This window comes from Columba livia, chromosome 1, assembly GCF_036013475.1.
Source record: "Columba livia isolate bColLiv1 breed racing homer chromosome 1, bColLiv1.pat.W.v2, whole genome shotgun sequence".
Lineage (NCBI taxonomy): Eukaryota > Metazoa > Chordata > Aves > Columbiformes > Columbidae > Columba > Columba livia.
In genome coordinates this window covers 78,874,901-78,899,308 of record NC_088602.1, presented here as the reverse complement: position 1 = coordinate 78,899,308, position 24,408 = coordinate 78,874,901, and the positions used below count along the sequence as shown (strand labels likewise).

The 24,408-nt window shown below is 40.8% G+C and overlaps 1 protein-coding gene across 28 annotated transcripts in view; it reads right to left on the bottom strand.

Annotated features, from left to right (window-relative positions):
- Positions 1-24,408, bottom strand: part of NRIP1 (nuclear receptor interacting protein 1) — a 147,197-nt gene that overhangs the window by 98,005 nt on the left and 24,784 nt on the right. For 5 of the 28 annotated variants that reach the window (XM_065063928.1, XM_065063936.1, XM_065063839.1 and 2 more), the window contains exons 1-2: positions 14,469-14,703; positions 7,060-7,173 (exon numbers count right to left, since the gene is read on the bottom strand). The gene's annotated coding sequence lies outside the window, so the exon portion shown is untranslated. Of the gene's footprint in view, positions 1-3; positions 5,442-7,059; positions 7,177-7,284; positions 7,483-14,453; positions 14,722-24,408 lie in introns of those variants that run through there. The other 23 variants (XR_010472902.1, XM_065063904.1, XR_010472904.1 and 20 more) reach the window with 21 other exon arrangements.

Sequence of the window (24,408 nt, the reverse complement as noted above, 5' to 3'; positions counted from 1 at the left end):
AAATCAGAAACCCACAAGAAGAAATTACAATCGCAGGGCACAATACCGATGTGGGTCTGAAAATGTACAGTATGATGCACAAAAGGATGCACTCAGGTTCTGCCTCAAAGACCTGCTTCTGAGTCACTGGCTGACGTGCTCTGGCTAACCCATTAAAAAATGGGTCCAAACTGCAGAGAACCTGATTTACTACTACAGAAGAAGGTTTTATCCCAGATTAGCAATACAGAGGATAATGTGAAGATAAGGCAGCTGGTATATTCATGTGAATGGTACATGCGGTATGTATTTGCTTTCATCGTGCTGCAAATGGGACAGCCATCTACCAGCCCAGTGCTGGTGGATACACAGGCTGCACTGGCTGACAGGCATGGTTACTAGCAGAGAGAATCCCCCCTAGCTTCTCATAAACCCAAGACCTAGCTATAGTAGACATACTACTGCAGAGGGTGAGTGCATGTAAAAAAACCTCCATCTCTGCATCACCGTTGCAATTAGTCTTACAACAGATTCTGGGTTAAACATGTTCTTCTTTGATGCTTGTGATTTTGAGAAGAGGTACAGAGGACCTGATAGTGATGGGGGGTGGGGTGGGGGTGGAGGAGGGAAGCTTAAAAACCTCTTGGCATAAGACAAATTAATATTCACATACCTTACATATATCTACAAGATTGTCCAAATGAGTAATAAAACAAGTGCCAACAGAAGACTATGTTGTTGCATCAAGATAATTGCAGCCTCTGAAAAATTTTCCATGAAAATATGGCAAATAAGCCAGCCTTCTACCCTTCCAAATTGTCTGGGTGTTGAGAAAGATGGAAACTCTTTTCTCAGTATCATACCTGTTAGGTAGATTAATAGAAGGCTACCATTTCTGCTACTGCTGACCCAGCAGGTTTCAGAAGCATTACATCCAAATACCACTTTTAAATTAGGTACTAACATGCGATTTCCAAGTCTGTTAAAAGCAGGAATTAATTAAAACAAACAGATCAGTGTTGCACTAATTTGATAAGCCTTTGACCTTCCTAAGGCTTTTGCTTAGTATCACTTCAGAGAGCGGTGCCAAATGGTCAGACTGGCTGCCCACCTGTAATTCTGTATGCATGAAGCAGCAGTGGAGGAAGACTCTACACAACAGTACCCGTTATGAAAAATACAGGTCAAAAGAACAAGAATAAATCCTGTCCCTTTGGATCTCCCCAGTGAAGAGCTTTTTTTGCCTTGGACAGATACCTTCATCCTGCCAAGTCCAAGGCATTTACTTTGCTGGACTAGTAGCACACAAGAGAGGGCAGCTCTCCAACCTTGTACCGTTTGTTAAAGGACTAGGTGAATTGAAGGCCCTGCATGCTCAGGGACACAGTAACTCCCATGAGTCCTTACAAGTGCAGTTGTCTCAAGTAAGACAGCAGATTATTTGTAGAGCAAAATGGATTTGGAATATAAAAGTAGTTTGAAAAGGAAACCTGTCTCTGGTGTGTTGGACTGCACCAAGTTCAGGGGAGAGAGTAGCTGCTTCATCTGTTTTCTAGATTCAGACAAAGTATGGAAGTAAACTGACTATGGATGAAAAAGTAAATCTAAGGCAAGCAAAAAAGGAATTATTGGCAACTGGAGTTGAAAGGGTTGATGTGCAGGAGAATAAGTGGCAGTATATCTCGAAGGATGGCTTTTTTGAGGGCTGGCATAGTGGCCACCATGAAGTACTACTGCCTGAGTGCACAGATGGGGCTGAGGGAGGCAGTAGCCCCTCACTGCCAGGAGCAACCAGCCTAGTAGCAGAGTCATACGAGACTGGTCTGAACCCTTTAGCACACCATCACAGAATCATAGAACAGTTTAGGTTGGAAGGGACCTTCAAAGCTCATCTAATCCAACCCCGCTTCAATGAGCAGGGACATCTGCAACTAGATCAGGTTGCTCAGAGCCCCATCCAGCCTGGCCTTTAATGTTTCCAGGGATGGGGCATCTACCACCTTTCTGGGCAGCCTGTGCCAGTGTTTCACCACCCTCTTTGTAAAGAATTTCTTCCTTATATCTAATGTAAATCTACCCCCTTTTAGTTTAAAACCATTACCGCTTGTCCTGTCACAACAGGCCCTGCTAAGGAGTCTGTCCCTATCTTCCTTATAGCCCCCTTTTAAGTGTGGAAAGGCTGCAATAAGGTCCCCCTGGAGCCTACTCTTTTCCAGGCTTAGCAACCCCAACTCTCTCAGTCTGTCCTTACAGGACAGGTATTCCATTCCTCTGGTCATTTTTGTGGCCACGTCTGGCCGTTCCCCAACAGGTCCGTATCTTTCCTGTGCTGGGGACCCCAGAGCTCAACATAGAACTCCAGGAGGGGCCTCACGAAAACAGAGGTGCAGAATGATATCCCTTGACCTGCTGGCCACATTCCTTTTCATGCAGCCCAAGACAGGATTGGCCTTCTGGGCTGCAAGTACACATTGCCTGTCCAATCTTTCATCCATCAGTAACCCCAAGTACTTCTGACTATGGATGCTGCTATCAATCGCTTCATCCCCCAGCCTGTATTGATACCAAGGCTTGCCCCAACACAGGTGCAGGACCTTGCACTTGGCGTTGTTGAACCTCATGGGTTTCACATGGGCTCACTTCCAGGCTTATCCAGGTCTCTCTGGATGGCATCACGTCCCTCAGGTGTGTCAACTGCATCACTCAGGTTGGTGTCATCCACAAACTTGCTGAGGGTGCACTTGATACCACTGTCTATGTCACTGGTGAAGATAATAAATAGTACTGGTCCCAATACAGTCATAGGCATACAGGTTCAAACTCCTTCCTGCTCTCGTTCCTCAGGACTGGTGCCTCACATCCCTTCAAACAGCACATCTGGTTTGTGCATGGCTGTGGGCCAAGAGTTCTTGTCTGCACTACATTAGCATGAGAGTTTGGAGAATTTGTGTTGGTGAGATACACTGGCATGGTTTGGTATGTGTGTGAGGGAATGGTGACAGACAGATGTTACTGTCGCCACTACTTCAGCACGCAGTTCTTGTTGAAAGTGGCAGCTGTAAAGTACATCTGTATGAGAAGAAAGCTGGAATGGTGGAATGGGTCATGAGCTTCTCCCTACCCACACATACATCTCTGCTCAAGCAAGCTTTGGTTCTACTGCCTTGGAAGTGCTGTACATCCTTGGACTGGAGTATTCTCCGCTACAGCAGTGCGACTCCTTACTATAACAGTTCTCATTAAAGTCTTCTAAATGGTTAAATCTAGCATAGGTGTATAAGATATCTTAGGCACATAAGAATTCGAATATGCAAATATTGTGCAGTGGGTCAGACCACCAACATCTTTCTTAGAAAATACCATGTTGAGGATTTTGTTATGACCTCAGCCTATTTTTCTACATGAAAGAAAAATATTGTCTGACTTCCTTCATAGCATATTCTACATCTTATTGACAAATCACTTATGACACTAATTTATTAACATAAAAATATTACTACACTCAAGACAGCCTGCTTTGATTTACTACATCAGGGTTTTTCATATGCCAAGGTCCTATCATCTCTGCTTGATCATTAAAAGTCTCTTGGCCTTTTTTTTTTTTCCAACAGAAGAGTTTTACCCCATTGCCTTGGCTAAAATCCTGAATATCGGAATGTCTTTGCAGCTCAAAGGAAGATTCACTCAGCTGATGTTTAAGAAAAACAGGATGAGTGTTTCAGAACCACCTTCTCTAAATTAGCTCCTCGCCACAAAAGTCAAAAGCAAAGAAGGGAAAAAAGGGGTATGTAAATCCAGAAAGTAAAATCTGATGACACTTACAGACAAGATGCATAAATTGCAATGTTATTTTTATCCTCCTTATGTGAAAACAATATTTATTACATGCAAAGGGAAGGAATAAAGCTAAATACACGTATCCCTTTTCCATCCAGATAGTGTTTCAGGGCTTGGTATCTGCTTGGTTTTGTGGAAACATCAACACCCTATTATGGAATCTAGACCCACTGACTCTATCCAGAGGTGCCTGCTGAGCTCCACAGAAGACAGAGACATGAAGAAACGTAAGAATTAAAATCTTTTTGCCAGCATAATTTCATTATTTGGTGTTGTGGGTTTTTTTTCTGCTCTTCCATGGGTGTGCCCTCCCCCCCCACCAGCTACATTTCGCTAGGGAAGTCATGCACAACCAGTGACTGACTGCTCGTACTAGTCACCATGAGCAAGCCCTGCATCACTAATATCCCAGACTACAAGAGTTCAGTCAGAAAACATATTAAGCATAGGAAACTGAGACTAAAATTAAAACTTGCACTCTAACCTTTACGTAAATTGATTTGTTATTTGGAAAAATAAATCAAAATCTCATTGACTTAAAGCTTATGACTTAGATGAAATCCATGAAAAATCAATTGGTTTATATTTAATTCAAAAATCTTTTTCTGGAAAAGGAAAAAAATACATCTAAATACATAAATTAAGATAACCAATTATTTTATCTTGTTTCCACTTCCTCAACCAACAATAACTGAAACCAAAAAAGCCGAAACAATTACACTATTATTTAAAACCCAGCTACCTAAATGGGATATGAATAAAAAAAATCAGTCATCTTTAATGCATTTTCAGAGGTTTTTATACACATTTCAGCAACTGCCATTTTAGCCATAGTGATAAATTTAAACGCCCATTGTTTGTGTAATGTGTACCCACCAGTCTCTCAGCCAGACCAGATCTTGCTAAGAATATATTTCCAAAGAGTATGTTCTTATTCTGTCCAAAAAGTAAACAATTCATCTGCTTACAAAGAAGCAGGTTTGCTTGTGAACACAGGAAATAAAAGCACGGTGCTGTTACATATTCAGCATAAAAATAGCACAAAGTTTTGAAATATGAATAAATATATCAAAATAGCATATAGGTCTAAGTTCAATCCATGTAAATAAGCAAAAGCTAACTAGTAACTATTTAATTTGCATTATGGAACATACCCTACACATGCAGGCACACACCTTAAAAGCTGTGAGAAGTACACTTGCTCCTTTTGATCTTCACACCACCCGCCAGCACGGCTGATAATCTACTGAAATTCCCCGATGTTTTCCCTTCCCTCTCCCATCTCCAACAGATATGTAAGCACAGTATAAGCCCAGCTGCGCCAAACACCCCTTCTGAAATAAAATCTTTAACAGGAACTTTATACACGTATATATCAAAAAAGTCAGCACATCTCATTGTCACATACGCAGCACATTAGAAAGCTTGTTCTGTCCGAGGGTTGCTGAGATACTTGGCAAGACAGACGGCCAGTCTCTCTGTCTCCCTCATGGCGTCTGCATTGCTGCAGATTTGTCATGTAATTCATTGAGTTGAACTTGGCACATAAATTTTCAGTTATGACTAAAAAGTTAGAAAATTCTCCACAGATGATGATGTCCGTACTGATAGTCAAGCTGGGAGTGCTGTGGGGAACGAGAGCAGGAATGAGAGCAGGAACAAAAGATCAATTCCAGAGTGTGAGAGTGAATTACAGAGAGGAAGAATAAGCTAAAAGAAACATAAATTCTGAGATAACTCTTTAAGATCCTTCTACTTCCATCCATTTTCTATCAAAATATCATTCAATATTTAAATCACTCCCACTTTAGGTGGCAGTTTACTGAGATTTTTTTTTCTTGAGAACTGAGATCCCAGTAAACCAAAAACTTCTACCACAAGCTGAACTCCGAATTTAAAAGCAGCATCCTCACATAGTTCCGTCCTTAACTATGGCAAACCAGAGCCCGGCAACAGATGAGATCATGCAGAAGCTTCCACTTAACACAGAAGCAATAAAAATCTGTGTTTTTATGTGAAACCTCATGTCAGACAGAAAGACCAAAAGGAGCAAGGTCCTTTCGAAATAAAGACTTGAAACTTTCACCAATATTATGACATAATTAACAGGTTGCAGACAAATGTAATTATTTTTCTCATTTTTTTCTTAGAAAACCATACTTTCAAACATTATTTTGCATGGGGTAGGCTATGCTATAGGACTGATGTACAAAAGCCTGAGGTTCTTGCCAGTAAAAGATTTAACCTGGATTGAAGGAAAAAACATTAGTTTAAACAAATCTTTGAGGAAGTTTGTCAAAGTCCTTGCATAGCAAATTTATGTATACCTATACAAATAATTTCATTTTAGTCCACCCTTTCCTTCTAAATTTATAACCATGTCACTACTCTAAGCTGTGCTAGTTTCATTATTACCAATGTATAAAGTAGTGAGCTACTCAGAGATCTCTTCTGCTTTTAACATTTACCCAGTATACATTTTTGTTCTATTTGAAATATTATTTTTAAAGTTAAATTTTTATATTACTAAAAGTCTTAGTACACAAATAGTTTTACTGCATAAATGTGACATCAGATAATATATGTTAATTTGCTTTACTGAGCATTGTAAGTAACTGTACAAGCACCTCCCTATCGATATAACACAGCCTGCATTAGGAAGAAGCAAGGGGTAGTAGAGGGTTTGCCTAAACTACACCAGCAGAATAAAGCAGTACAACTTTAGCTGCAGACAAGCCTGCTTACTCTACCACTGCAGTGGGGACAAGACTGAATGCAGAAGACACATAGAAAATAAAAATTCTGAAGAGCAAAACTAAACAAAACAATCAGAAACAAATAAAAACCCCAGCCCAGGGTAGTTGTGTCAATCCTGTTTTGGACTATTCTTGTTTATTTTCTTCCAGTATTCCTGCCAAAGAAAATTCCTCTGTATTTTCTTAAGACATTTGAATTTGAATGAGAAGAGCAAAGCTAGATGGAAGGAGGGCTTTTCTGATAGACTTACCTGAAGGAGTTTAAAAACAGGGGCTGGGAAGCGTGTATACTGAAAGTAAAATTCACAGGCACAGATTCTTAATGGAAAGATATTAGTTTCGAGATAAAAAAACCCTGTAATCATATCTGAGTGCACGTAGCTTTTTCCTGTGGGTTTTTGGTGTTTTTTTTTTCAGAGAAGGGCAGATAGCAATAGTACTATTTGAAGGGCCTGAGCCCTTTGAATAAACTCTAATTTTTACTTACCTGTTAGGTCTCTCTCAGTACAAGGATTCCAGTAGAACTGTAGCCAGCACAGTCCTACACCAGGATGTGGTTCTTGGTTCAGGTAGGCAACAGGTGGGATGATTCTCAAACTATCTGCTGAGAAAGAAAATTAGTAATTTTAAACAAAGGCAGATACAGACAAAAGAAAAAAAAAAAAAAAGAGAGAGATAGAAAAAAAAGAAAACAGGAGTTGACCTAATTGACCTGCAAGTAATTTTCCTGTTTATTCTTATATTACTAACTGCAGCCAGGTGACATGAGCACAAAAGACTATCATGAAAACGGAGGGCGGAAAAGCAAGAGGGGTAGATGCAAACATTCACGTATCTGCTTCAGCGAAGCCAACAACCAGAACAGTTGCTACCTTGCAAACCTGGTCCAAGTTCCTGTTTTGCTTGATTTGGACTATGTACCTGAACTTCAGCCTACCCCCCGAGCCCATGCAACCTCACAAACCACAGGGCTAGAGGGACTCTTCTCCTTCCTCCCATTATACCTTCCCTTACAAATATATTATTAGTAACGTGTGGTCAATGCCAAGAGAAAAATACTGAAAGAAACCCAGTCCATACAGTAGGTAATAGCTTCACAGGGAGACCTTTTTGCATGAAGCAAGACAAGGCTCAAATCTGTAGTTACCACCCAGCAGAGCTATATCGTCTGCAGGACTTCTATGAGTGCAGTAAGAAATGTACGTGTTTTACACCTGCTAATTTCATCATCTCCTCACCTTTTTAAAGTTTTAAGTAGCCTACAGTGATGGGGAGTGTAGTGGTACGAGTCAGAGTTTCTTAGGAAACAAAGATTTCAAGGCCAAGTACAATCAGTCTAGTAAAGAAATGCCAGAGACTTGGGTGGAACTGCAGCAGTGGGAGTAACAGAAACTGTTACTCACAGGTGCTGCTAAATCAGAGGTTTGCATCAGTGCACACCAAATTAACTAATTATGGATATGCACTGCCAGTGTCACTACGTACTACTAGTCTCAGTGACTTGATCTGTTCACTACTGTCATTGCGTTCAGACAGCAAATAACAGAAAAAAAGCCAAATACTCCTGAGTTTTCACAGTCCAGGACAGGAATGGAATATCAGAGGTACAGTTCCTGTTATTTCTTCTTCCCTATGTCCTCCCAGGATGGGCTCAGCCATTATAGCACATTATTTTGGAACTTTGGACCTTGGCTGCCTTTTTTTTTTTGGTCTTCTTTTTGAGCACTAAGTAGCTCATGTGCCCATCTGAACCCTTACAAGCCGTGGTCTGGAGTGTTCACTGCAGGGTCTCTGTTAGTTTAAGTACTTTGCTCAGAAGTGGAAAGTTAGACCTGGGGTAATAACTAAAGCATGGGACTAATCAGAGGAAGGCTGCTCTGCCCTGGTGTTTGATGGGCTTATGATTGTTTGCAGGAAGGGGAAAAAAAATGCACAAAAATCCACAAATCTTTTGGTCCAGACCTCATGTTTTGGGCTACTACAGTCCCTCCTTCCATCCTGTTTTTAACTGTGGCTCTGTGATGAAATTTACTGAGCTCTGAGAAACAGAAGCTGTGATACAAACAGGGCAGACCTCTGATGTCTGAGAAGGCTTTCTGAACATCCATGTTCCTTTCAGTGAAGTGAGATGACAGCAGTCTGCTCAGACCTGCGGTGTGCTGTGGGCACTGAGCACTTGGTTTACCACCCATGGTTTACCATCCTTTCCTTGAGAAAGGATGTGGCCACAGATAGGAAACTTTTCTCCATCTGTAACACAGCTACAGCACTGCCTGAAACATAAATTCCTCCAAGGATGTTCATACCAGACTTAGCTCTCAGCCATCAGTCTTCATTCTGACTCAGGGTCTGTGCCTGGGTACAGTAGCTTTTGATATGACCACAGCTAATCAAAAAAGCTGCGCAGGTGGGGTTTACAGTCCTTCTGAATAAGAAAAGTAGGGTTAGCTCCATGAAAAGCCTTTGAAGGAGGAGAAAAAGGGAGATTTGAAGGCAGGATATCCAGATGTATTAAGTTCTTTTCATCCTCATGGTGTAAAACACCATTATCACGACACAAAGGAAACACATGGACTAGCTTTTTTTTTAAATAAAAAAGGGAGTTTCATTTCATCTCTTTGTATACAGAGAATTATTTCTTTTGCTTCATTTTTCTGCATTTAAATAAATCTCAGGAGGAAGGAGAACATGGACAGGCACTATTTTCCGCATGCTTAATTTTCCTAGTCTGTTCCTTCAGTGAGGTTTGGTTAGGTCGCTCCATTATCCAGCACATTATTTTTAAACAATTCAGCGACTCCTTCCAAAATGTTCCTTGTTTAATGAAATCCGACACATGAGAAAAGAGAACGGGAAGTTTTTCATGTTTGTACTTATAATCTTAAACCAACTATTGCTCATCCCGAACGTGTCAGCTAGCAGGGCAGACAGAGCCAGCAAGCCTTCAGACACTGAACTCTGAACTTCGGCCAGACCTTGTCCCGGTCAGCTCTGTGACAGGAAAGCCGGCAGACTTTGAACCCCGGGGCCCTGGGGCTGCTGTAGGGTTGCGAGAAGAGAAACAGCTGCACTTTGCAACACGAACTTTGTACTTAGACACATGCACATTTAATCTCTAGAGCAGAGCCTTTGTTTCATTACTTATTAACATCTCCTCCTTGAGTAAAGTTCTTTGTTAATGAAGCTTTAAATCATGGTGCGAGGGTTTTTTTCCATCTTCCTCTCCCAAAAAATTAAAAGCCACCACCCAACTTGTCAGGATTACATTAACTATTAAAGAGTACCAAAGAAAAAAAGTTAGACTTTATGCACCTTCTGAATACAGGGCATATTTGTTGTGTGCTGTCTTCTGAGCAACTCAGCTGTAATAACCAGAACTAACTACAGAAATCCAGCAATATTCTGGGGTCTGTCTTTGCAGAGATCCCCTCTTGAGATGATACCCACAGTAATTCAGCCTGCAGCAACATTTAACCTTATTTAGCAAATCAAATTTAAAAAATAAAAATAGTAGGAAAGCATCAGCCAATTCACACTAACAGCCATACTTTAAGAAAGTGTCATGGGATGTGTAAGTTGTACAGCTTTTTGCTACTGCATTTACTTTAGAGCAGTGTCAGTGCTTGGCTTCTGTGTATTTCACCATCGTGTATGCTAACAGACACACCACAGCAAATAGGTAGCGAAGATTTTCAAGGCCTAGATCCATTTGTGCCCCATCTGTTTGTTAGCCCTCACTAAAATCAAACTTTGATCAGGAACAGAAACCTGCCTAAACAAGGACCAAACGCCAGCCTCAAGAGAGGAGCCACATAAGATGTTTAAATTGTTTCTGTACCAGAAGTAAAAGCTGAAGATGCACATATGCATTTACTGTAACAAAACCTAGTAACAGAAAGGCACTGGAAGATCCTGGCAATGCCCCATTGTGTCTGTGTTGTCATAACAATATAAAGTGGCAAAGAAGATTAAAACTAGAATAAAACACACACTTGGATGTGTATTTTATTTGTCTACAGATACCACAAGTATTTGTCACAGCCTGTTTGAAAGACGTTATCCAGAGACAGAGGGATCACAGTTATACTTCTTCTGTTTTCCATCACTGCCGTATTTATGACATGGATTTCTTTCCATGCCTCTATGGTCAGCTTTTTTCTATTCCTTTTTTTTTTTTTTCTTCCGTATGATGGGGGGAGACATGCCCACACGCCATACCCCCCTCCACCCCCTTCCCTTCCTCTTCCTTAACGGAATGATACAAAAAAGGAAATTTTCAACTACTCTAGAAAGCCAGGAGGGAAAATAATAAATCCAATCAAGCAATTTCAAGCTGCTCCCTTGCATGAAGCTGGGCTGGCGGGACTCAGAAGCAGTTGGGTGAGGATGGTCATTTCCTGAGCTTCCTTGTGAGAAGCCCATGACTTTTCTTACTTGGATCTATTTCTTACCCACCACCTTCAGTGCTCTGCTTTGAAAGTATCATCATTTGTCTAATCCTAGAGTTTGATACACATTCTTTTCAGAGAGCAGACTGACAGAAAATGACTGAATTACTTTTCTCGTGTTACTACTATTTTGGGCAACAGTACTGCTGCTGCCCTCCTATGACTGCAAAGCAGCTGGCACAACTACAAGAATGTTGCACCTTATTATTTTCCTTTTTATATCCAGAAAGCCATGATTTCTCCTTCTTGAGGTGCCCCTCCATGATAAGGCATGCATTATGCATGCCTTATCACCTCAGTCCTGGAACACAGCCCTCACATCATACGGGTCTGCCATGATGATCATAAGATTTAGCTGCTGCTAAGAATAGACACAATCGTTTGGAATAGATCCTGCTTTATTTCTGGGTACAGTTTCTGAATGGTGCTAGACAATAAAAAACTTTAGGTTGGATTCTGGATAACACCTGCCTTCTCTTTCCATCAGCTCGTCAAGGGCGTCAGATCTCTGCCTGTGAGGGCAGGCATGAAGACCTGTACCATATGCTTAGCTAGGGACAGCCGCGGACGTGACCATGGATGAAGCCAAGCAAACCATAACGTCTCTGTGAACAAAGCAGGCAAGCCTCTGGGAAACTACAATACCTTTAATTTAAATAAATAAATAAAGATGAACACACTTGGAAAGAGTGTAGAGAAGAGCAACAGCAATGATTTAGGTCTGGAAACAAAAAAGGCTCCTTCCAATGAGACACTGAACTGTGTTTTGCTTCAAAGAGAAGATTATAATCTTTAAGGGACTAGACAAGAAGAAGATAATTCAGAAGACTCTAAATTAGTGGGCAGACACAGAGCAGAATCCAATATTTGCAAGTTCAATCTGGAGATAAAAAGTACATTTTAAGTATAATTAGCTACCGAGATGAATTGTCAAAAGATGTAGTAAATTCTCCATCACTAAGGAACTATTTTAATTATTGTATGCTTAGCTTACACCAGAGCCCAGAAGTCTCAGTCAACACAGGCCCAATAATCTTTAAGTTTATCTAGTTTTGAGCACAAGCCACTCCCTCTGTCTGAAAATTGTTCCTGATGCTTATTCCATTTTTTTTCCTGAGTAGTCCAAGGTGGGAGAATCATAACAAGTGGATAATTAGTGCATACAATATCAGGTCACATGGACATTATTTATATAATACTAGCAATCCTCAGTCCAGTGCTTCCAGAAAAAAAAAAAAAGTCTGTATATATTCCCTGATGTCTAATTTTGGTTAGACAGCAACAACAAAACCACCCAACCAGCCAAACAAATGTTGTGTATGGTGCTGTAAGGTGCTTTTATCACATACGAAATCCACCACAAAGTGGAAAGGTTTCAGACTAGCTCTATCAAGCACTCTACCCATTCACTCCCAGGACGCTTTGGTATTATTCTATACTCGAAAATAAATATATAGCTAGCAGAAAATTATTTCTCTTTTTGGTCCTCTAGGAGTTTACATGGATAGCTCCTACTAATACTAGTCAGACTTAAGGGCAGAAATCCCCCATGGGCAGCCATGTTGTCTGGGGTATGTGCATAATTAATGTTATAAGAGTCTAATTTTGAAACAAAGTAGTCAGGCTTAAGATGAGTTATATTAAGATCAATAAACCTCTGACTGCATATTTGCCTATATATATATATTTATATCTATATATATATCTGCTGTATCCAATGTCAGACCAATGCACAGTTTACAGCCCAGCTTCTGATAAGACAAGCTATCTCTTGGCTGTATTTGGAAAAATGAAATACAAATATACAAGAAGAAACACAGTGGGGTTTGTTTTCTTTTTGTTTCTTAATCTTCTTTGTAGCACACTGTTATTATAAATGTTAATGCTCTTCGTAGTTCTTTTTCACATTGTAGTGGCCAGGCTCAGCAAAGCTAACATAATCCTAACACTTCTGAGGTTACAAACTAAAATTACCATGCAGCCCCATGGGAATATTTGTAACATCAAAGATGTGGAACAGGGAGTCAGTGGCAAGTACACAGAGGTAAGAAGAGGAAGCTAGATGGCTTGAACATGAGTGGTTTTGCAAGTAATAGATGTTGTAATGAGACAAAAAATACAAAATAAAATTATGCCAATGGAATTTGGTTTCAGTATTATTTAGGATTTCTGTCACTGAAAGAGACATTTTCAAGCCTGTGGCTGCTGATGCTCCAGTAAAAATTGATGCCTTAGTCATACATAATGTATTATACAACACAGTATATTAACTCAGCTTCAAAGTGTTAATATGTCACGAAACTCAATTCAGATATCACAGATTATGCAAAGGAGAGAAAGAAGTGGAAATATGCTCTTGTTTCTCAAAGGTGTCAGCCAGACTGTGCTTTGTGTCCCCCAGTCCAGGAGGACGTAGCAGCAGCTCTCGCTAAACCTCTCTCACAAGGTGAGGGGCTGGATGGCTCTTCTCTAGCAGAGAGATCCCGTACTGAGGGCAAAACAATGCATTCCCCAAAAAAGAAAAGCCTCCAAATATAAGACAATAGCCCAGATTTTGTAGTGCCATAGCTGCAGATACATTTTATACTGCAGATTTTAAAATTGTATAATGTAAACACTGAAGAATTTATCATTTTCTTTATCTACAATAAACCAAAGTCCTAGCTTCAGTGTTGTATGGGTAAAGAAACCAGCTGTGCTCTCTGAATGCACACATACATACACAAAAAGCGAAACCCAGAAAAACCACCCCAACTTTTGAAATCTTGAGGAATCTGCTTTCAGTTAATAAACTGTGGGGGCCTAAGCCCTCATGATTATCTAGGCTTCGGGTTTTTTTATCGTTTGTACTAAGCCGAGAAGGAAAAGGGATGCTTCCATTATTGAGACTTAATAAACACACCCACAAGAACAGACTTGGTTTAGACTAGCTAGACAATCCAGTGGATTTACAAACAAGCTGGGACAACAGATGAAATCTAGGATTCTCCGGAAGAAAGACCAGCTCACAGGACTGATCACAGCCCTGTAGACTAGCTGAGGCAGGACATGTGCCCAATTTGGGGAGGGTGGGAAGAAACAAAACGAAGCAAAAAGCTGCTGTCTGCAGGAGACAGCTTGCAGGGGGAAGCTGCGTGCAAGGGAAAGTCCACACACACAACAGAAATCTGGCTATTCTTTAAGAATGCTGAGAAGTAAAAAGAAGTTGTATTCTGCATTTATCATAATTTACTAAATTTTTTTTTCTGTAAGATCAGCATCCAATGCTACCAATCCCTCGAAAAATAATTTCCTTGAACATACACTGAAGAGAACACCATTCATGGAGTCTGACAGACACTTTGGGAGCCTGTTACACAATCCTGTTACAAATACACACCACCAACATAGAGCTAAACATTTTAAAAAAATAAAAAACAGCAAACTTCATCACCAGATTATACTTAACAGTTTGCTTCTCCCTCAGCTACTTCAGGGGGCGTCCAGCTCTGGCCTGCGCTCACCGACTGACTTCTGTCCCGTTTCTTGGTAGCAGGAGCTCCAGGTTCTCCTCATCTCCCCTTGGCCGAGCCAGAGTGTCCTGATATCTCTGAGGTGCTCCTCACAAGGGATCACTGCTTACTTTCTCCTCTAATGGCAATCTCATTCTGGAGCTTCTGCCAAACATGACTGTGAAGGCTTAGTTTTCCCATCACCTGTTTTCTGCAATTAAACTTAGGATATAATAAAAGACCTAGGATATATAATTAAGGCTTAGGTTGTAATAAAAGGGATTCTCTTTTGTTTAAATTCTCTGCCCTACTGTGGCTGTTTTAAATTTGTATTTCTATCATTCTCTAATTAGTATCTCTCTTCTGTCTTTAGGCTGGCTTTTCCTGTTTATAAGACTGTGGTAAAGCATCATAAATCATTTAACCTAGAAAAAGTGATCGTACTAAACAGTTTATGAAAACTACATTTATCAGTTTGCTCTCAATATTACCTAGAGAATAAAGATGACAATAATTCTAACAGAAAATGGGTATGGGAAAGGGTATGAGACTCTTCTTCCTGCACAGACAGTGGGACTTCTTCACTGTAAAAAAACACAACCTCTGTGAGGCTAATTAGTTCAGGTGTGGCAGCAGGCTGATGAGTCTAGAAGGTAGTTCACCTGGAGTCGGTTCAGGTATTCGCCCACTACCAAACAATATGAACATATTTTCCCCATCTCTCATGCTTCTAACCTTGTTTCAGCAAGCATCCAGGCATGCAGGAAAAGCAAAAGCACAGGAGCAAAGACAGCAGGCTCACAAGGACCAAGAGCAACCCATTAAAAATACAGAAAAGGCAGAAGAATGTGGTAATGAGGAACACATAGGAGTAATTTCCCTCCAGTTCCTCTAGCCCATCCATTTTCCTACGTTCTTCCCCTCATTTCTCTGTGACAGATCTATGTGACAGGTTGTACAGTCTCTGTTCTGATTTACCCTACCTGTTTCCCCAATATCAGAAACACTGAAACGAAGCAAAGTCCCAAAACAAGTCAGCCACCACCTTTACAACAGAGCACCGCCAAACACTAATTCCTTCTTCACCTTTTGTTTCCATTCAATAAAACCATCACACTCAGTACACTCTTCAAAGAAGTAAAACGAATTACTGTCAAACACACACACAAACTCTCTTCTTCCATCTAAAAAGCACACATTTTCAAGTTGTGTCCTCTACTGCAACAAAGAAAGTGCATGAAACTAACTACATGCTAAAATGGGCTTTCAATTCAAAATAACCCAAACATAGAATATATACCTTCAGCTTTACAAGCCAGTCAACTATGCATTAAGGACTGCTCAACAAAACCAGTCAAAGCACAGCTCTGACAGCCATTCAAAGTAGATTACATAACAAATCAAAAAATCATCTTTGACTTCTGCATGGTGATATGACTGTCGGTTCTTTGAGGCTGGTCCATACAGTAATGAATCTATTGCACATCCTTGATCCTGCACACCAGCCTCTGCCAGCAAATCCACTTTGAGGATATTCCTAATGTTCCAAGCCTTGAGAAGCTTTAATCTGTATTAACTAATTAAAAAAGGAAAAGAAATAGAAACAAATTTAAGATACATCTGTGTGCTTTATGGCAATATTCAGTCCAATTCCACTGACAGCTTTCCTTATGGCTTTGATATCCATCACCTACTTCAAGAATAGGAGCTTTATGGCAGCCTTCAAAAAGAAGCTTCTACCTTCAACACAGGAACTGCAGTTGCTTCAGTGACAGATCAAGGTCTCCGTGAGGTACAGAACAGTAATTACCCAGTGAATATAACAAATATGCCAGCAAGCGTGTATGAAAAAGAGTATGTGTAAAGAGAGAAAACTTTGATAACAGCTAGTCAAAACTCATCCCAGAAACCCTTTTCTGAGCAACAGTTCCTGGCAGAGGGGAGGGGAGAATTAAAACAAGTCTGGCTGCACATCTTGCAGTTGCTGAAGTCTGAAGACGTTTATACCAAACACAGTAATTTGCTCATAGGGGCTGAGTTCTTCACTTTGTTTGTACAATGGTTAGATGCAGGAAGAACGGAAAATTCCTGCTAAGAATTCCTTCTCCTGGGTCAACTGGACCTAAAAGGATTTAAGAGAAATTGGATGCCTGCTCTAAGGCAAGTCATTAGTGCAAAAGCACTATCAAAACACAGGAGAGTTTCTACCCCATTTACAGATGCCAGAGCAGAACATTGGACATGGACTCCTTTGTAAACCTTCTACTAGAAAAATAATCACCGCTTTAGCTAGTACAGAATCGACACACAGTCAACAAAACAGACACCTTAACCATGCCAAAAATATCCCAGAATTTTTCATTTTTCAGGGGAGTAGCCAATTTAGAATAGGTCAAACCTAAGCATGTCTTCTATTCATTCCGTATGAACGCACCTGTCAGATTTTCTTTCTACCTGAGTTACAGTGTCAGTTGTGAGGTATAAAACTCTCAGTGTGTATCTGTGCAGTCAGGATGGGTAGATCACTGTGGGAGCCTTCTCCCTCTGCCCATCATCCCTTCCAAAACAAAATCAAAAATAAATGGCTGCAAGGTCAGTTCTGAAAGTTACTTCATAATTATACAGACTGATTTTTAGTTTTTCATCTTAATAATTAGCATTTCAAAAGTATTTTATTGATCAGCCTTGTAACAGGTAAGGCCCATTATAAAGTTTGGATTACTTTTTTAATGCTTTTGGAGACTTTTCATTATTAAATCACCATTGAGGTTTCCAGAGCTGCTGTTACAGAGCTTGTAATAGCTTGATACCCACCACTGCTCTTTCAATTCCAATTCACTGTCTAGGTGAATCACTACCTGAATTTATCAGTAGCCTCTCCACATACCACTATCTAGAATAATCAGGCTCCTAATACTTAGCAGACATTGTAATAACATACCTAATTTTTAACTTTCATGATAGGGTCCCTCTGGGACAGAAGGAAGATTATGTATTATTAATATTATCAATAATTAAAAAGAATAAAATATACCAAAAGTGGAAAGTGCAAACCAAATGAAGAACTAGCACATAAGCCTTAATACAAACTATTGTCTCTGTATCTATTCAATACTAGCCATTTGCGTTCTTTACTCTTGTCCATCCCTGCAAAGCATGCATAAAACCTTACTAGACCCAAATTATATAATTCCCCACTCATTTTCCACACATGGAAGTATCTACAGAAGGTGCAAGGCAGGAGACGGAGTGATCAGTCAATCGTGTTTTAATTTATGGCTATTTTTGCCTAAGCCCTGAATGGCCTGCCAATTATGGATAGTACCAGCTGGGCTGTCAGGAGAGCAGGCGAAGAAGGACACATGGAAGAAGAAAATAATAATAATGTAAAAATGAAGAGCAGAAGAACACTTTGGAGTGGGGAAGACCTGATGGGGATCCCTGTTCTGGTACTAAAATGCTTCACTACAGTCCTATCTTGCCCAACCCCCAAAATAAAAAGATTATCATCATTATCTGGATGTAGGCTTATAGCACATCTCAGACTACATCCTAAACTTCTTGGGGCATAGTCCAGGTACCTAATAAGTATAAAAATTGTGACTTTTCTGTGATTAAATAGGCAGCAAATTTAAGAATTGCATATGATGATGAGGACGAGGATAATTTGAAGGGCTTTCTTTTTATTTTCAAAGAAGTAATAACAACTTACTGGTTTGTGGGTTTTTTTAACATAATTATTTTACATGAGTGTTATACAAATTATCAAAAAAATAAAGATTTTCAGTGTCGTGCAGCCCTCCTGTTTTTAAGAAACTCTTTACCCAGCCCAGGTCACAGGGACAACATCTAAAATAATTCTTCTAAGCAAAATCCAATGAATGCCCATCAACAGAATCATGTCTTGAGCAGCTACTGGGGGAACAAAAAATAAACACTATCATTAAAAGACAAAGATTTTTGTTCCGTTGCTGTTAGGATGTCAGTGCTGAATCCATGCTGGTGTATATATATAGAGAAATATTTGCATTTGGCAAAGCAGTAGTTTTGGAAACCAATCTGCTTTTCACTCTTATATGTGGAAAAAAAATAAGAAATTTACCCCATGCTTTATTGCAGTCTGCTTATTCGTGAATGCAGATCAGTTTAAAAAGGAAAAGTATGTTTATGCTCATGCATTTCACTGTATATCAGCATCACACTGATAAATTCTCCAATAGCCTCCTCTTCTCTTGTTTCCATAGCCTTGTAGGAGAGGCAAGGCAGAGAAGCCAGTATGAAAAGCCAGCAGGCTATAACTCCTCTACTACAGACAGGCGACAATTAATCACATTCACCAGCTAGGCAGGTTGCTCTTGTCCTTTAACACTGAAGGAAACATAAAGTTCCTCTCTCTGAGCAGTGATTGTCCAGGTGATATTGGAGCTCCCAGGAGCAGCTGCTGAGCCACTGAGATGCTTAGAAAAAGGTAAATAAAAACCTAAATATGCCCATTTTCTGCTGTTTTATTAATCCTTATTTTTCAAGGGATCATTGAAAGCACAACCAACTGCTGGAATGGAACACTGATCACCATTTTTCCCTGCAAGATCATAAGTTGCTCCTGCTGTGCCAGGGGTCCAAGGTCCCTGGGGCTCATTCAGGCTCTGATCACAGCACCGCTGCCCAAAGGAGAGCCAGCCCCACTCATGGCTGTGGGACTGCAGCACCGGGAACTGAGATACATCCCCCTCCCTTGGAACAAGAAGGAAGAGAAGAAACCATAGCACCATCAAATGCATCTACTGTGGGGCTAAGAAGAAAAGGATTATTCTTTTTTTTTTCGGTTTTGCACTCAAGCAACTAATCTTTCTGTTTTAGCTTTCTCCATACATGCATAACTCATTGATTCATTCTGACAATTACATAATGCTTTTGAAGTGCAAAGAGAGACCAAAAAGCACATCCAAAATCTGGGACACCCATAACTCATCTGTTTCTTATGGTTCCCTAGCATAGGTTTTATTTCCAAATGAGTCAGTCATGTTTCAGTGAGTGTAACAGATTTTTGTAACCCTTCCAAAAACCCTTTGACTAAGACTTGATGATACACTGTGCCCTTCGAGGGGGAAAGGGCTACAGATACGATTTCATAAGACCACACAGAAATGTTAAGATTATCTGTGGAATCTCTCCTTCAGTCACTTAGCAGAACTAAAGCACTCAGAAAAACACCTTTTTGAAAAAAGATATGGGTCTTATTTTAGCTGCTGAAGATTATTTAACCCAGGACTACTAGATAAAAAAAAAGTCCACATTGCAACTTGATCCCCAAGTCAAGGGAGCCCTTCATTGGCTTTGCTAGCTCAATTGAAATCCCACTGAAAGAAGAAAACTGCAACAAGGATGCGTAAAATGAGAAGTCCTGTTTATTACAGAAGAACACTCATCTCACTTACACACAGGCTCCAGCCTCCTGTTGACCCAAAAGCTGATGAAATGAACATTTCAAGCATGTAGGCTGAAAGCGTAGGCAGAAATGGGTGATGTCAATAATGTCACACAGCTGGAATGCTGCCCAGTCCGTGGTGAACAGCTGTTCTCCAAACGACTAATCACACAGGAGGAGGTAGAACACAAAATTCCCCATTTTCAGAGAGGATACTGCTTCTCCTAATGCCACCTTTTGTAATTAGCTCCTCCTTGTCCTTCCAGTTTCATGTTGGAATAGTCTAGCCAAAATCTGTAAAGGAACATGTCTCATACATGAGTGAACTTCAAGAGTGTCAGTGTTTTGCCTTCAATAAATTGTCTAACCTAACAGCTGTGCTCCACTCCAGGTGCGGAAGGATTCAGTGATCAGCAAATTATCTTCTGAAATTCTTTGGAAACAAAAGCGATTTTTATGAGTAAAATATTCTTCCTACTACTGTTCAGTTGCAGACAGAATATAAAGTTGTTGTTGGGTTCTAAAACAGTCCAACTCCAAGGTTCAGTGCTTAATCTATTGATATTATCACTTCAGTAAAGGACTCACAAAAGCCTAGGACCAAAGAGGTCCCAAGGTGGTGTATATATTAGAAACCAGGCCGTGAGATATATCAGTTTGGATGTACCTCTGCTGTGCAGCCACAAATACTGGGAGGAAATTTTTTAAAAACCCAGAACAAAATGCAGGAAATGTTTTTTATAAAAAACTGAGTCCATCTAAATGCAATATTATTTCCCAGTTGCTGAAAGTTAATAGCAGGTAGGATAATGTCCATAAAGCAAAACAGAAAATAGCTTTCATCATCTCAAATGTGTTTGAAAACCCAGGCCATTTCAGGACAAAATGGTTGGTATTTGCCTCTAACCATTCCAGTCATCCTATTTTTGAGGATCACAGTGATAAACAATTCCCTGAAGTATATTGTAATTCTGCAGCACTGATGAGCCCAATATCAATGATAAGGGCAAGTTCAAAGACTATTCAGCAGTTGCTTGATAAGCTTCTGTGAGAGGTCATTAACTAGGACAGTTAGTTCTCCTCTTCACTAAAAGTTTCCTTTTTGTTTTTTTCCTCATCAAGATCCCCATTTTAGGGAACCTTCCCCATCTGCCTAGGTACAACTGAAGGGAAAGGCACACATATAACAGCAAGCTGGTACTCATGTACTTCAGCCTGTACAGCAAAAGCATGTTTGTGGTTAAGGACTATTAGCACACGAGACCAGGAAATGGTTTTAACTGGCTGAAGCATCAAGCTCTTACAGGACTGATGAGAAGACAGGAAAGCAGCAGGAAACATCTGCAGGGCTTAGGCTAGTGAGAAAGTCATTCCAGGAGATGCTTTGGGTAGCTCATGGTGATACTCATCTCCAGTAATCAAGCACAAGGTGTAAACAAAACCAACCAAATGAGAACCTTGGTGGTACCTCATCCTCCAGAGTGAACAACTGGTGATTAAACCTCTAAAACCACCAATGGTTTGGTGTGTTCCTGTGCTGGCTCTGCACATAGAATCATAGAATAGTTTGGGTTGGAAGGGACCTTCAAAGGTCATCTAGTCCAACCCTGTGCAATGACCAGGGACATCTGCAACTAGATCAGGTTGCTCAGAGTCCCATCCAGCCTGGCCTGGAATGTCTGCAGGGATGGGGCATCTACCACCTCTCTGGGCAACCTGTGTCAGTGTTTCACCACCCTCATTGTAAAAAATTTCTTCTTCATGTCCAGCCACATGACGTGGTAGTGGAGGTGACCAGCCTCAGCCTCCCCAGAGGCAAACAGCTGTTGTACAGAGCATTCATTAGGACAGCTCTGATTGTTCTTTAGATGACTCCTTCCAGCCATCAGTCTACAGAGTCTGTAATAGTACCAAAGTAGCCCCTTTCTGATACAGGAATACTGCTCTACCACACCAGCAGTTTTCACTTAATGAAGAAACAAAACAGAAGCAATCTGTCTGTCGTGACTTCCACCCTCTCAGCTGTCACTGTCAATGAGCTATTACCAACAAGCCACTCTAGTAAAAAGTTCCAACTGTGTCTACGCAAGGTGCCGGCTGGTCGGACAACACTAATCCCTGTAACCCTGAGCAAGACATGCCTGCTCAAGTCCAGCACGTAGACATAGCTCCACAGCTCTGAATAAATGGCAGCTTTGCAGTAGGTCAGCTACTGTCTAATGCAAAGCCCAGAGGCTCCAGCAAACATCTTTAAGCAGCTCTAAAACCCAGAAGCAAGTATAGTTGCCCGAGGCCATCACAGGCATTGGACACAGACTAATTCATCATGGCAAGTCTCAGAGAGTGCATGGGGTATCTCTGAAGGATCCACTGACTGTGGCCCGGACCCTTGGAGCAGAGGGAAAAGCATGATCCAGAGGTGCCATGAGTAAGAACGACCGTGGGAAACAGCTACCTGAATGGATGCTCGAGATAGGAAATACAAAAATTCAAACCAGAAAATTCCCAGTTTTCCATTTTTATAGCAGGAATAATTCAAGCAGGAAGAAAACGCAGCTGACAAAATCAGCAGGACAGCATTAAAGACACAGGAAGGAAAAGAAGGAGAAACCCCATCCCCTCCAGCTGCAGCTGCCGGGGAGCTCCTTCCTCCCCAGCAGCGGGGGGGCGAGGGGGATGTGACAGCAGGAGAAGCTGTGACCCCTCTGCAGGGCCCCGCCAGCACATCCGCACACCTCCTGCCACCGCCTGTCCCCCACTGGCAGAAATTTCAGCTTTAGGAGTCCTGCCAGGACAGAGATGGGGAGCACAGGGCCTGGAGGAAAGACCTAATATAAATATTTTTTTCTTTGCTCTTCAACAGCTGCTTTTAGATTGCTGACTTTTTTGTCAAGTGTAGCTTCCGAGTATGTGTAGAGAGCAAGCACAGTAGATCTCGTATAAAAACACTATCTTTAATCTCAGAAGGTCCCACCTGGGTAACGTCATCAAGTCGCCTAGGTTTTGGCAGGAAAGCTTTACCCTCCTAGGAGCTGCGCACAGACATATAGGTACCCACTTGCAGCAGGGGTATATGTGCCTTCCTGGGCTGGCGGTGACCCCTGCCCGTGGTAGCAGCTACTCAGGTAACACACGCCATTGCAAGAATCACATTTTCCAGCCACAAGGAAGCAAAGTACAGGGGAAAGCTACCAGATGCTTCTAATAAGTGTCGCCGTCTTTTTCACGCCTGGGGTTTTTGAGTTTCTAACCGATTTCTGCAGTGCCAGCACTTTAAATAACTTGCTCAAGTATATCCTTTAACCAAATTGATGAAGGAAGAGCTGTTTGAAACAATCTGTAGCTACTCTGAGCAGTCTGTTTAGCTTAGCTGATCATCGCTATTCTGGAAGTTTAGGTTACATGTATTGTTGATACCAAAAATAGTGCTGTCAGTCTGTCTCATTTATTCAGACATCCCAGATTCTTAGGAGCCTCCGATACTGCCTTTCAGGGAGAGAAATGAAAACAAAGGGGCAAAAGCAGGGGAAGGGAAAACCATCCAGAATGTGCACTTCTTTTTATGCTTCCCAACAGATTCTCCTCAGAGAGGGGCTGACAAAGCCTGAATACTGGAACAGATAAGTATTTCTATCTATAATAGATCCACACTTCCCCACCAGTCATTAGAAAATACATATCCAATGGAACAAGACTTTTGCCCAGAAAGGCAATGTTCCAATCACATTTTTGAGCCGTGGAATATTTTTAAATGTGCAAAATTCCAACAGTATGTATATTATGAGATTTCAGAATAAAATACATTTCACATTTCTAGGGGACATTGACTACACTGAAAGTTTAACAACTTGAAAAAAATATATAGTCAAAATTGAAACACAGCAACTCAAATTCCCTGAATTTTACTGGTAGGTAGAAGAGAAGGATTGAGAGAGGATACACTGTTTGATTTTCCTCCCCAGCAGCCATTCAGCTAACGCTATCGAAGAAACAGTTTTTGAAATCTCCAAGACTCTTACACAATAGAGAAGAAAAAAAAGCACAAGCAAATCAATCACCGTCCAGCTGATAATATTGCAGAATAAAATCCATTCAGAGATCTCCTAGAAGCAGAACAACACTTCTGAGCTTCAGCAAATCAAATTTGGCAATAATAGAGCTGCTCTTGCTTCTTCCCTCCATGGCAAATGGAGACACAGGTTATCTAGTCCAGCATACAGCTGAAGGAGCTCAATTGTAGCAAGTCAGTTTTTATTATCAGTCCACCTTCCTAAGGAAGGCAGTTTATACAACTGCCTGTGCAGGTGTTCCTATCCATTTGTCTATCTAGCAAAACAACCTCCAGTTTTCCAGGGCAATTTCAATGAGGCTTTGACAGAATGGTAGTGGTTATAAAAATACTGTGTCTGATAGAGTTTTGTACATGTATAGATGGTAGGGCAGAAGAAAGATAATGCTTCTGCTGAGGA